Raw genomic sequence first — 14,694 nt, 5'->3', positions numbered from 1 at the left:
GGAAACTAAATAGTGATTAAAGTCATGGTAGAGCAAGAGAACATAACATTGACCAACATCTACGAACCAAATAATAGACCTGCTAAACACATAAAACAACTATTAATGTAACAGAAGAAAGAGATAGCATCAAAATAGTGGTGGAAGATTTTAACATACCACTCTGGCTAAAAGATAGGTCAACTCAAAAGAAACTTAACAAACATGTAGAAAAATTAAAATACACAGTCAGTCAACTCAATCTTGTGGATGTATACTAAGCACTGCACTCAACAAAAACTCAATTCACTTTCTTCTCAAGTGCACATGTTACATTCTCCAGAAATGATCACATATTAGAGCACAAAGCAAATCTCAACAAATTAAAAAACACTGAAATATTACAAAGTATCTTCTCAGACCAAAATACCATAAAACTAGAAATTAACCACAAGAGGGTAAAGTTTATAAGACCATCAGCGTAGAATCTAGATAACACCTGCCTAGAACATGATTGGGATATAGAAAAAATAAAAAATTAAATTAAAAGTCCCTAGAAACAAATGGCAATGAAAATACAATATTCCAAAACCTCTGGGATGCAGCTAAGACTGTTCTCAGGGGCTAGTTCATAGCAATAGGCAAACATATAAAAAAATTAAGAAACAAGCAAAATAAATCATCTAACAACATCTTTTTCAAGTAGGAAAAGAACAACAATGTAACTCAACAGCCTCTAGAAGAAAGGGAATTATAAGGATAAGAGTTTAAATCAATGAGATAGAAAACAGAAAAGCAATTGAAACCATCAATAATACCAGGAGCTGGTTTTTCAAAAGGATCAATAAAATTGACAAACCATTGGCAAAATTAACAAAAGAAAAAAAGAGAAAGCATAAGTAACTCAATTAAGGAATAATAGAGGTGACATCACAACAGAAACAGAAGATATTGCATCTATAATTTCAGATTATTATGAAAGTTATACTTGGATAAACTAAAAAACCTAGAGGAAATGGATAAATTCCTTGAAACTCATGCCCTACCCAGATTAACACAGTCAGATATAGAACACTTACACAGACCATCACAAAAGAAGAAATTGGAAATGTCATAAAAAGACTCCTACACAAAAAAAGTTCTGGACTAGAGGATTAATCACTAATTATACTTAAGTTATTTCAAAATATAGAAAAAGAAAGAACACTCTCAGAGACATTTTATGAAGCAAGCTTAACCCTAATACCAAAACCAGGCAAAGATATTACCAAGAAATAAAACTGTAGAACAATATATGTCATGAATATAGATGCAAAACTCCTTAACAAAATCCTAGCCAATAGAATTCAAAAGCACATAAAAAGAAAAAAAAATTACCCTGAGCAAGTGAGATTCCTAAGAGGTATGTAAGGATGGTTCAACATAAGAAAAACAATCAACATAATTCACCACATTAACAAAACAAATAACAAGAACCATATGATCCTAGCAATTGATGCAGTAAAAATATTTGACAAAATCCAACACCAAAAAGGGACTGCCAAATAGAGCCAGAAATACATAATCTGAGGGGGATAAAATTGATTATTGGGATCTTCTGAAGATTAAATCTCTGCTCATCAAAAATCTTTTTCCAAAATGATGAAAAGAAAACCTACAGACTTGGAACAAACATTTGGCAATATCATCTCAGATAAGGGTCTCATAACAAAAGTCAACAGAATCTACAGGTCCTCCAGAAGAAAGGGACTGATAGTCCAATGGGCCAAAGACATCAAAAGACTTTTCACAGAGGTGGACATTCAGATGGCCAACAGACACATGAAGAAATACTCCAAATCTCTGGCAATAGAGATGCAAATCAAAACCCCAATGAGATACCATGTTAACTCAGTACCAGTGGCAAAGTTTAGCAGGGCATAAAGTTATAAATGTTGGAGAGGAAGTGGAGAAATAGGAACTCTTATACACTGTTGGCAGGATTAGGATTGTAAAGTGATATAACCACTTTCGAAGGCAGTTTGGTGTTTCCTCAAAAAGCTGGACATAAAAATTCCATATGACCCAGCTATTGCACTGCTTGAAATATACCTCAAGAAAATGAGAGCGGAGGCACAAATAGAAACTTGTACAGCACTGCTCATAGTTGCATTGTTCACTATAACAAGAACATGGAAACAGCTCAAATGCCTAACCACAATGAAATGGATGGAGAAATTATGGTACATTCACAAAATGAAATGCTATGAAGCATACAGGAGCAATGATTTTGTATATTACTACCTAACATGGGAGGGACAAAAGAACATTATGCTAAGTGAGCTAACTCAGTCTCATAAAGACAAATACTGTATAGGATCATTATTGTAGAATGTGTATGAAAATCCAAGGATGAGTGGGGGGCTTAAACATAGAGTTACACAATTTTATGGGTAGAGGGAGGGATTGGTAAAGGAAAGGGAAAAGGTCTGGTGTGAAAAAGAATGTGTGTAGTATAAAATTATTATCTAACTTGAGAAGGACTGAAGAGCATTATGCTGGGTGAACTTAGTCCCACAAGAACAAATACTGTATAAAACTATTATTCTAGATTGAGTATGAGTATTCAAAGGAGAGGGATGAGGGTGGGAGCAGATGGGTGAGTATTGTGTCGGGGGGTATTAATCATGAGGTTGTACAACTGTACAATTTGGTGGGAGGATGAGGGAAATGAGAAGAATCTGGTGTGCAAAAATTTATTTGAATTTTGTAAATAAGCTAGTATTAAGAAAGAAAACAAACCACTGATCTGATAGGCAAGATCATGATAGATGGAGACAAGATTGAAATTTTCAATCATTTCATCTTGTTTACATGTATAATCTACACCCTTGGTAAAAGATCAGTAGATGTATACCATTGGAAAATTCATCTTTTAGAGATTTCAGTTGTCAGTTTAAAGACTTCAAGCTATAGTCTTTATAATCACCAACTATGCTTTTGAGAGCTAGAAAATCAATAAAGTTGACAGAAGAAGAATCAATGCCTTAAAGTTAAAGTTTTGGAGAAGAATGCTGAATATATTATGGACTGTTGTTGTTGTGCGACTCATAGCGACCCTATGTACAACAGTCCTAAACTCCGCTCTGTCCTGTGCCAATCGCACTGTCTCTGACACTCCCATCCCAATTATCCCAGTCACTGAATCAATCCACCTCATAGAGGGCCTTCCTCTCCTGCGCCGTCCCTCCACCCTCCCAAGCATGATGTCCCTCTCCAAGGACTGGTCTCTCCTCACAACATGTCCAAAGTAAGTTAGACGGAGCTTCAGAATCCTTGCCTCCAAGGAGCCACCTGGTTTAACCCTTTCCAGGACAAATCTGTTTGTTTTCCTAGCAGTCCATGGTATTCTCAATACTCTTCTCCAGCACCACAGCTCAAAGGCATCAATTCTCCTTCTATCCTCCTTGGTCATTGTCCAACTCTCTGATGCATAACAAGTGATTGCTGATGCATAACAAGTGATTGAGAAGACCATAGCCTGTATCAGACGCACCTTAGTCTCAAGAGAGACACCATTGTTCTTCAGCACTTTGGAGAGGTCCCTAAAAGCAGACTTTCCCATGGCAATGCGCCTTTTAATTTCCTGGCTGCTGGTGCCAAGACTGTTGACTATGGAGCCAAGCAAACTAAAGCTGTGTACAATCTCAATCTCTTCACCATCCATCCTGATGCTGCCAATTGGTCCAGTGGTGAGAATCTTTGTCTTCTTGACATTGAGCCTCATTCCATATTGTAGGCTGCAGCCCTTGACACTCTACAGCAGGCGCTTCGGGTCTTCCTCAGTTTCATCAAGCAGGGTTGTGTCATCCGCATAACGCAGATTGTTGATAAATCGTCCACCAATCTTGACCCCACATTTCTCCTCATAGAGCCCAGCCTCCCGGATAATCTGTTCTGCATATAGGTTGAAAAGGTATGGAGATAGGACGCATCCCTGGCGTACACCCTTCCCAATTTTGAACCATGCAGTGTTCGCATGCTCATTCACATTGAGACAGACTAGGAAGAAGGATTGGCTATCCACTTCTGAAATAGCAGGCCTCTGAAAACCCTATGTACAACAGAACACATTTAGATAACAGAAATGGCAAAGGAGGTTGAGTTTTCAAGTATGGAAATACAAAGGAAGAGGAACAGTTGTAAGCAGACACTGATGATTGGGCCATCGAATGTGAGAACCATGAATGTAGGAAAATTAGATATTGTTAAGGAAGAAATGGAAAGCATAAATATTGACATACTAGGCATTGGTGAGATGAGATGGACTGGCATGGGCATTTTGAGTCGGATGACCATATGATATATTACTCTGGAGATGAAAAAGTGAGGAAAAATGGTGTTGCTTTCATAGTTAAAAAAGTCATTGCTAGATCTGTCTTGAAGTACAATATTGTCAGTGACAGGATAATATCTATTCGCATACAAGGAAGTCCAGTGAATACCACTATCATTCAAATATATGCACCAACAACCAGAGCCAAGGAAGAGGAGATAGAAGATTTTTACCAACTTTTACAATCAGAGATTGATCGAACATGCAACCAAAATGCATTGATAATAATGGGTGACTGGAATGCAAAAGTCGGGATGCATTGATAATATTATGGTCTACCAAAAGAAAAACAGGTGTCTTGGAGAAAGTGTAACCTGAGTACTACTTGGGAGGGAAGATAGCACAGATTCATTTCATATACATTGGACATGTTGTGAGGACAGGCTATCTTTGGAGAACAACCTCATGCTTGGAAAGATAGTTATTGTTATGTGCAGTTGAGTTGCTTGTAACTCATAGCAACCCTACATACAACAGCTCTGAAATCTGCTCTATCAAGAGCCAACCTTATTGTCTCTGACACACCTACCCCCATTAACCCTGTCACTGAGCTAATCCATCTCGTTGAGGGTCAGCAAAAGAGAATAGTCTCAATGAGATGGGATGATTTATACTTCAACAGGCTTAAGTGTGTCAGAGATTATAAATGATGGGATAGCATTCAGATATGTTGTTTGTAGGGCTCTTATCGGTTGGACTCAACACAACGGCATTAAACAATAATTGGTCAATAAGGAGCTTTTGTGATATGTTGTATTATCCGTTCTATTGCTAGTGAAAAGTCAGTGGTTAAAATCTACAACTTGCTCTGTGCGATGAAGATGAACAGTCTCCTTCCATGACACTCTTGGAAATCTACTGGAACGTACAGAGCCATATTTTACTTGAGAGCAGTGAGGGTAGTAACAGATATTTATAGTTTGAGATTTACTATTTAGGCCTTTGAGAAATCTTTATTTACTATAGTGTAAGCTATTATGCATAGATTTTGTTTCATTTATCTAGAAAAGGGTAGCTAACTTTGCCAGCATCACTTTTGAGGAAAAATTTTCCCCCGTTTTATTGTTAGTAGATATTTATAAAACATCAGCTGTTTATAAAAATTGAGATTTACATGTAAGTTTGAAATTATGATCCATTAGTACACATGTCTGTATTTGTATGAGGCTGTTTTGGTTTCATGGCTGTATAGAATGTGTTGAAACTGGGAAGTATGCTAATATGGACTTTGTTTTTCTTATTTAATAGTATTTCAATTATTGGGGGGGGTCTCTTTTTCTTACAGTATATACTTAGTCCTTTCTTCATCCATTTCCTTAAAAAATATTGATGACATTTGAGTTTGGATAATGTTTTATCAGTAGATTGCTTTGAGAAATATTAAAGTTTTCATAATGTAGGTTGTTGCATCTCTATGTATTGTATGCTGCTCGATTTTTTTTACAACTCTTAGTTTCTTGCAGTAGTATCTTACAGTTTTCATTCCATAAATATTTTGTACCTCTAACTTCCATCAAAGGAATTCTAGTTTATTGCAATACTATCCTCTATCTAGTTTCTAAGGCTGTATATCTGTATAGAGATTGTCCAAATTTCTCTCAACGAATGGCTGATTTATTCAAATAACTAACCTTTGAATTATCAAAGAAGATAGAAAGAATAGAGTCACTCACCTAAAAGAATTGGCTGATGAAAAACCATTTCAGAAAGTAACATGTATCAAGAACTAATGGTAATAAAGGAAGTAATTCAAAAGTATCTTAAGGAATTTGAAAAAAATTAAGACTCTGGGAATTGATGTAATACCAATTGACATATTTCAACAAACAGATGGAGATTTGCATGTGCTTACCAGGTTGTGTCAAGGAATCTGTAGAACAACTAACTGACTAGGTGAATGGAAGTTGTTGTTGCTGTTAGGTGCTGTGCACTGTTCATACATATAGTTTCTGGAGGCAAGCCATTTCGGAAGTGGATGCCACTCCTGCTTCCAGGCTTGTTTTAGTTGGGAAGCTCCAGCAAATACTGTCCACCATGGGTAACCATTACCACGTTTGTCACTTCAGTGTCACAGTGCTCAGCATCATAGCAACCATGAGTTACCTCTGTAAAGCAATGCACAGACCAGTGCTATACCACCTAGAAGGATGTGTTTGACAGGAAAACAATTTGGCCCTGGCCTGAGGGTCCCAGATTAAAATTACCCACCTTCGGCTTGGTAGCATAGCGTTCTGTCCATTAGGCCAATGTAGCTCTCTCTGTGTCATCATTATTTTTGTTAGGTGCCTTTGAGTCGTAGACAAAAGAGACCCTTATTTATTTCCATTACCAGAAAAGGTGATCCATCAGAATGTGGAAAATACAGAACAATATCACTTATATCACATACAAAAAAATAAAACTGAAGATTATCCCAAAATAACTAGAATAGTGTATCAGCAGAAAACTGCAAGAAATAAAAGCTGGGTTTAGAAAAGGCCATGCAACTTCATAGCCTATGTTGGATGGATCTTGGCTGAAAGCAGATTATTAGAATGTCTATTTGTATTTTATCAGCTATGCAACCACAATTGACAGTGTGAATCACAACAAATTGTGAAGATTGGAAATCCTAGGACTTTTGATTATGCTCATGCCAAACCTCTACCAAGAAGGTGTTGTCTGAACAGAGCAAAAGAACACTGCATAATTCAAAATCAAGAAAGGAGTGAATCAGCAATATTTCCTTTCTTCATATTTTTTTCAATCTATATTCTGAACAGATTGTTCAAGAGATTGGACTTTATAGGAAGAAAGTCACAGCAGGACTGGGGAAGATTAATCAACAGCCTTCATTATGCAGATAACACAACTTTTCTCACCAAATTTGAAGAGGACTTAAAGCATTTGTTTCAGAAGATCAAGGCCTTCAATATGCATTACATGTCAAAGTCAAAAAACAAGTATTCTCACTACTAGGCGAAAGGTAGCATCACGGTAGATGGAGAAAAGTTTAAAATCTCAAACTGAGAAGCCCCTGAATTAAAAAGTGGACAGATACTTCTCTGACACAAAATGCTCTTGGATTAGAAAGCTCAGATGCATGAAGAATTCAGCTTACAGATACTGTACACTCACTGTACAATATTTGAGAGGCATATTAAAGGGAAATCCTAAAGAGGACCCCATTCAGGTGAAATTATCAAATCGATATATCAAGAAAGGAAGCAGTCCATGAGAATGGCAGTCATCCCTGCTAACAAGCATGCTTTATTTCTTTCATGTTCATGCTACTCCTACAACTGCTGGTCTTCAAAACTCCAGGTGAGAACAAGTCTATTATGCACACAGGAGAAACAGTGTCATTCATCAGGATGTATTCTAGTTTGGAGCTCATTTTTGTGGGAACACTGTTGGCCTGGCTGTCCTCTGTCTCAGAGACAAGACTGTTATTGAAGAAGATGATACTACCTGTGAAATCCAGAGTGGTTGTGCATAGGAGGTCAGTGTGATGCTGCAGGGGGTCTTGGTTGCAGTTTTCAAGGACTGGTTCCTGCTTGATGGCATGATTCACCAAATCTGGATAGCAGAAATGCAAGGGTGGAATAAGAGAAAATCCATGAGCCTGAGCTTGCATTTCAAATTCCTGAATTCTGAGCAGTAAATACCTGTTGGCATGCTAAAGTTTTTTCTGTCAGTTTTCAAGCTCTGTCCTATGCTGTTGTTCTCACAGATGCTCTTAGAATGGTTCCCTTGTTCCAGCACACGTCTGGATCATTTGATGTGGGGATCAAAATACTGATTTCTTTAATGCAACCATTTCCATTAAATCTTTCCTTCACTCAATCTAGTTGTAATTGTCTTTTTTCTGCCTCTCTTTGGCCAGTGCTCTTGTTTCAGTATCTGTAAGCTCATTTTTTAAAAACTTTTATACTAATTTATTTACCGAATTCCAATACATTGTTTCTGAGAATGGATTCTTCTAATTTCCCTCACCCCTGCCCATCAAATTGTACAACCCCATGATTAATCTCCCCTCCCCCTGCACATCCTCATCTCTATGTTTCCACCCACCTCCACCCCCTTGAATCCTTATACTCATTTCACAATAATGGTTTTATACAATATTTGTCCTTGTGGAACTTAGTTCATTCAGCATAATGCTTTTTTGTCCCTCCCAAGTTAGGTAGTAATATACAAAATTAGTCACATCCAATTTCAACCAATGGCCACACCCAAGTCACAACCAAAAACCAGAAAACAAACCTTAGCAGAATCTGGCCAGCCACTCATTTATCTTCTGAGACTGAAAGCAGCCCCAGACTTACAGCCAAAAGCCTTTTTAAACAGAAGGCCAAATCTAATGAGCTCACACCCAATTTTGAGCAATGGCTACACCTAAGTTTAAATAAAAAACCAGAAAACAAACCTTAGCAGATTAAATGTTTAAAAAGGCATTTAAGGGAATCAATTCCATAATATCAGAATACTACAAAAAGCTATACTCTGATAAATTAAAAAACTTAGGGGAAATGGACAAATTCCTGGAAGCACATTCCCTGCCCAGGTTGACAAGGACAGATATAGAGCACTTAAACAGACCCAACACAAGAGAAGAAATTGAAAAAGTCATAAAAAGATTTCCCCATAAGAAAAGTCCTGGACCAGATAAATTATACCAGACATTTAGAGAGGATTTAGCACTCATTCTATTTAAATTAGTTCAAAAAATTGAAAAATAAGGAACACTTCCAGAGTCATTCTATGATGCAAGCATAACCCTAATACCAAAACCAGATGAAGATATTACAAAGAAATAAACCAATATCTAAGATGAATATAGATGCAAAATCTTTACCAGAATCTTACCTAACAGAGTCCAAAAGCACATAAAAAAATAACCATGACCAAGTGGGATTCATAATAAGTATGCAAAGATGGTTCAACATAAGAAAAACAATCAGGATAATTCACTATATTGACAAAGTAAATAACAAGAACCACAAAATCTAAGCAACTTATGCAGAAAAGACATTTGACAAAATCCAACACCTGTCAGATTGTGTTTCCGTGACTATGCAAAGGCATTTGGCTGTGTAGATCATAACAAACTGTGGCTGACTCTGAAAAGAATGGGGATTCCAGAACACTTGATTGTACTTATACAAAACATATACTTGGACCAGAAGGCAATCATTAGAATAGAGCAAGGAAATACTGCATGGTTCAAAACTGGGAAGAGTGTGCAACAAGAATGTGTCCTATCTCCATATCTTTTCAATCTATATACAGAACAGATTATCTGGGAGCTGGGCTTTATGAGGAGAAAAATGGCATCAGGATTGGAGGAAGATTCGACAATCCACATTATGCAGATGACACAACCATGCTTGCTGAAACGGAAAAAGACCTGAAGTGTTTGCTGCAGAAGACCAAGGACTGCAGTCTTCAATATTGTTTGAAGTTCAACATCCAGGAAACAAAGATTCTCACCAGTGGGCTGATTAGTAGCATCATGATATATGGTGAAGAGATTGAGATTCTTAACAGCTTCAGTTTGCAAGGAAATTAAAAGATGGATTGCATTAGGGAAAGTCAGCTGTCATAGATCTCTCTGAAGTACTGAGGAGCAATGATGTCAGTTAGGAGACTAAGGTGCACCTGACAGAGACCATAGTTTTTGCAATTACTTGCTATGCATCAGAGAGCTGGACAAGGGCTAGGGATGATAGAAGGAGATTTGATGTCTTTGAGTTGTGGTGCTGGAAAATACCATGGGCTGCTAGAACAAACAAGCTCATCCTGGAGAGGGTGAGACCAAGCAGCTCCTTGGAGGCAAGGATTCTGAAGCTTCATCTGACACACTTTGGAAGTGTTGCAAGGAGGGATCAGTTCTTGGTGAGGGACGTTACACTTGGGAGGGTGGAACAACAGTACAAGAGAGGAAGACCCTCCATGAGAAGGATTGATTCAGTGATTGTGTTAATGGGTGTAGGTGTGTCAGGGACAATAAAATTGACACATGATAGAGCAGGATTTAGGCCTGTTGTACACAGGGTCGCTGAGTTGCAGGCATCTCGAGGGCACATGACAAAAACAACAGCATGCAAGGATGGTTCAATATAAGAAAAGCAATTTACATTATTCACTATATTAACAAAATAAATAATAAGAACCATATGATTTTAGCAATTGATGTAGAAAAGGCATTTGACAAAATCCAATACCCTCTTCTGATAAAGACACTTAGCAAAATTGGAATAGAAGGGAATTTCCTCAACATAGTGTAAAGTAGCTATGCAAAGCAAGGAGCCAACATTATTCTCATTTGAGAAAGACTGAAAAAAAGGCATTTTCCTTGCAAACGGGGACCAGACAATGATGCCCACTGTCATGACTTCTAGTTAATATTGTGTTGGAAGTGTTTGCTACAAGGATATGACAAGAGAAGAAATTAAAAGACAGCTAGTTTGACAAAAAGATGGTTAAACTGTCACTATATGCAGATTATATGATAATATACACAGAAACCCCCAAATCCTCAACCAAAGAACTGTTAAAATTAGTAGGACAATTTAGTAGAGTTGCAGGATATAAGATAAATGTTCAAACATGGATAGGATTCTTCTACAGTTATAAAATGAACCCAGAGAAGAAAATTAATAAATCAATACAATTTACAATAGTTAAACACAAATTGAGATACTTGGGAATGAACCTAACTAGAGATACAAAAATAAAAAAAACAAAACAAAACAAAACAAAAAACAACAAACCTATACTAAGAAAACTACAGAGCATATATGCAAGACACAATAAAAGAGCTAGAGAAATGGAAAAAATGTGTCTTGTTCATGAATACAAAGACTCAATATCATGAAAATGACAATCCTACCAAAAATAATCTACATGTTTAATGAAATCCCAATAGAGATACCAAATTCATTTTTCAAGGAGATTGAAAGGGAAATTATCAAATTTATTTGGAGAGGCAAGAGAACCTGAATTAAGGAAAATAATTCTGAAATGCAAAATTAAGGGGGAAGGCATAGCATTCCCTGACCTCAAAATGTAGTACACCACCACAATGAGATAAAGTGATACAAACCAATTGAAAAATGGTCACAGGATATGAACAGACACTTCACCAAAGAAGGCATTCAGATGGCATGCAAACACATGAAGAAATGTTCAAAATCTCTATTTCTAAAATAGATGCAAATCAAAACAACTATTAAATATCATCTCACCCCAGTAAGAATTGCAAAATTTAACAGAACAACAAATAACAAACGCTGGTGAGGTTGTGGAGAAATTGGAACCCTTATTCTCTGTTGGTCGGAGTGTAATACGATGCAACCATTAGGTAAGGCTATATGGCGCTTTCTAAAAAAGTTGGAAATAGAAATACCATTTGACTCATCAATTCCACTACTGAGAAACCATAACTGCCACCTAAGCATGTGTGTAAGTTATACATACACAAACATGTTTATTGAAGCTTTGAATTGGAAACAACCTAAGCACCCATAAATAAATGAATGGATAGAGAAGCTCTGTTATATTTACACAATTGAATACTACACAGCTTTGAAAAACAAAGAACTCATGAAATATTATACAAAATGGGTGATCTTGAAGGACAATATGCTTACTAAAATATCTCAGTCACAAAAAGACAAATATGGTATAGTGTCAGTATTGCAAAATGGGACTGACATCGGAGGTTTGGGGAGACTGAGAAAAATGGGATAAATAATGTATACTACATTGCAACAGATGAGGGAGAGACCTGTTTAAAAAGGGATATTTGATTAGGTATTATCGTCATGACGGGAGTCCAGAATGAAGGTTGCATAGTGGAGTGGACTTGCAGAGAGGGACTGTATAACAATGAAAGAATTTTTCTTTTACTTTTCAAAGAGAAGAGTGAACTGGGGGGGGGAAGGGGTGGACAGGGAGAAAAGTGCAGCAATGAATGAATGAAAAATCCAGTCTCTGTAAACGTTTTTTAAAAATTAATAATAAAAAAAGATGAAAGTCTGCTGTTGGAACTCCTCCAAAGTACTGAAGAGCAGTGGTGTCTTTTTGGAGACTAAGGTGTGTCTGATACAGGCCATGGTCTTTGCTATCACTTGTTATGCATCAGATAGTTGGACAATGACTAAGGAGGATAGAAGGAGAATTGATGCCTTTGAGTTGTGGTGCTGGAGAAGAGTATTGAGGGTACCATGGACTGCTAGGAATACAAACAGATTATTCCTGGAAAGGGTCAAACCGGGCTACTATTTGGAGGCAAGGATTCTAAGGCTCTGTCTAACATACTTTGGACATGTTGCAAGGAGTGACAGGTCCTTGGAGAGGGACATCATTCTTGGTAGGGTGGAGGGACAGCCAGAAGGGGAAGGCCCCCTATGAGGTGGATTGATTCAGTGGTTGGGGTAATCAGGATGGGTGTATTCGAGACGGTGCAATTGGCACAGGACAGAGCAGATTTTAGGGATTTTGTACATAGGGTCGCTATGAGTTGCAAGCAACTTGACGGCACATAACAACAACAACAATGTGCACCTGAATTATCAATCATAATTTCAATTTCTCTGTATGTTTCTTAAAGTTGGACAATGAATAAAGTAGATCAAAAAAGACTCAAAGTGTCAGGGGGAAAACAGCAAAAAACATCAAAAAACACCTAACAAAAAAACTCTACTACACAGTAATAACTAAGATACCATACAAGTGATACAATGACAGGCAAATAGACCAATGGAACATAATTGAGAACCCAAAAATAGACCCAGTGATCTATGGTCAAGTGATATTTGACTATGGTCAAGTGATATTTGACTAGGAAATCAAAACTATCAAATAGGAAAATGACAACCTCTTCAGCAAATGGTGCTGTCAAAACTGGACTTCCACCTGGACAAAGCTAAAACAGGATCTACATCTTTTATCATACACAAAAGTCAACTGAAGGTGGATCAGAGACCTAGGAGTAAAGCCCAAACCCTTACAGTTCATAAGAAACTAACTGGGATTAAGCTTAGAAGCGCTAGTCCAAAGTATGAAGAGACTGCCAAATATAGCCAGAAATGCATGATATGAAGAAAATGAAATTGATTAAATTCATGTGTTTATCAAAAACTTTTCCCAACACAGTAAAAAGAAAACCTACCGACTGCAAGCTTTCTTTTGATTTTTGGAAAGTTGGATGGACAGGAGTTGCTGATGGTCAGTGTTGGAAAATATTGGGGAAGAAAGGAGGACCTTTGGCCAGGACAGATATCCTAACTCCGGATAAGTGAAGTCATTCCAACAACCTTTAATATGGGGTAGAGAAAGCTCTCCTGTGTTTCACTTGAGAAAGATCATCACCTGGGAAGATGGCTGCAGCATCTGTTGAGCTGGGAGTTGTCCTCATGGGCTGAGCTTCTCCTATCCAATCTGCAAGTTCCGTGTCTGCAAGCCCATCTTATCTGGTCTTCCTGTTTACTTGCTCATATATAAGTGTGCTGCAGCCACCAATAAAGTTGAACTGGGTTGACTCTCTGAACAGCTCCCTGAGTGGTGTGTCTCCATAGTACTTACTCTCATCAGGGTGTTGCTGTGCGTTGCTGAATAAGACAGGGACAAGTCAGGTTTGGGGCGGCAAGCCTTGGTTGCTGTGAAGGTCAATCAAGTTACCGAACACTGGTAGCATATTTGCTATTTGCAAGGCAGGATTCATCAAGTCTAGGATTTCCTCATTATAACTTGATTTCAGGCTAATTATGTCATCAATTACACCACCATTTGTATGCACAATGCTCTGGAATGTGTGTTCATACTCAGGCACTAACTTTCTGCTCTGTTTTGATTTTCAAATTTATAAAATCCCTCTTTTTCACAGTAGAAATTAAGTGTTTGCATAGCTATGGGGCGTGTTGGGTGCATTGCTCCCAGGCACAGGTGGCATGACATGATCACCAGACTGGTTTAGACATGGCAAGCTCAGGACTTGGTTGGAATATTTATTTGCTAAAATGATAAAAAATTACTGCTTTACCTGCTGCCTTTGAACTTGCTGTATGTGGTACTTGGTGGGGTTTTCAAGGTGGGTCTGCACCTTTAGGACGTCCATTGGCACCTGGGTGGCAGAAGGAAGGAAGGCTTTTAGAAACTCTCACATTGATGGCTGGTATCTGGCTTGGAGGCCCTCTCTGCTGCATGAACTAGGCTGTCTGCAGCTTCTGCTGCTGCTCCCTGAGTTCCTGCATGCTGGAGAAGCTTGTAGAACGCTTGGGGGTCCGAGGATGCAGTACTGCTGCTCTGGAATGGCTGACTTTTGAGTATGTAATAGGTCTTGAGCCCCTGAGAAA

The 14,694-nt window shown here is 37.9% G+C and overlaps 1 pseudogene; it reads right to left on the bottom strand.

Moving 5' to 3' along the window:
- Positions 1–7,589: 7,589 nt before the first annotated feature.
- On the bottom strand, positions 7,590–14,456 carry LOC102875647 (annotated as a pseudogene).
- Between the last annotated feature and the right edge of the window lie 238 nt (positions 14,457–14,694).

The sequence above is a fragment of the Elephantulus edwardii genome, unplaced genomic scaffold (genome assembly GCF_000299155.1).
Source record: "Elephantulus edwardii isolate Elephantulus edwardi_28Jun2011 unplaced genomic scaffold, EleEdw1.0 scaffold00333, whole genome shotgun sequence".
Classification (NCBI taxonomy): Eukaryota; Metazoa; Chordata; class Mammalia; order Macroscelidea; family Macroscelididae; genus Elephantulus; species Elephantulus edwardii.
This window is presented reverse-complemented; position numbering and strand designations above follow the sequence as displayed.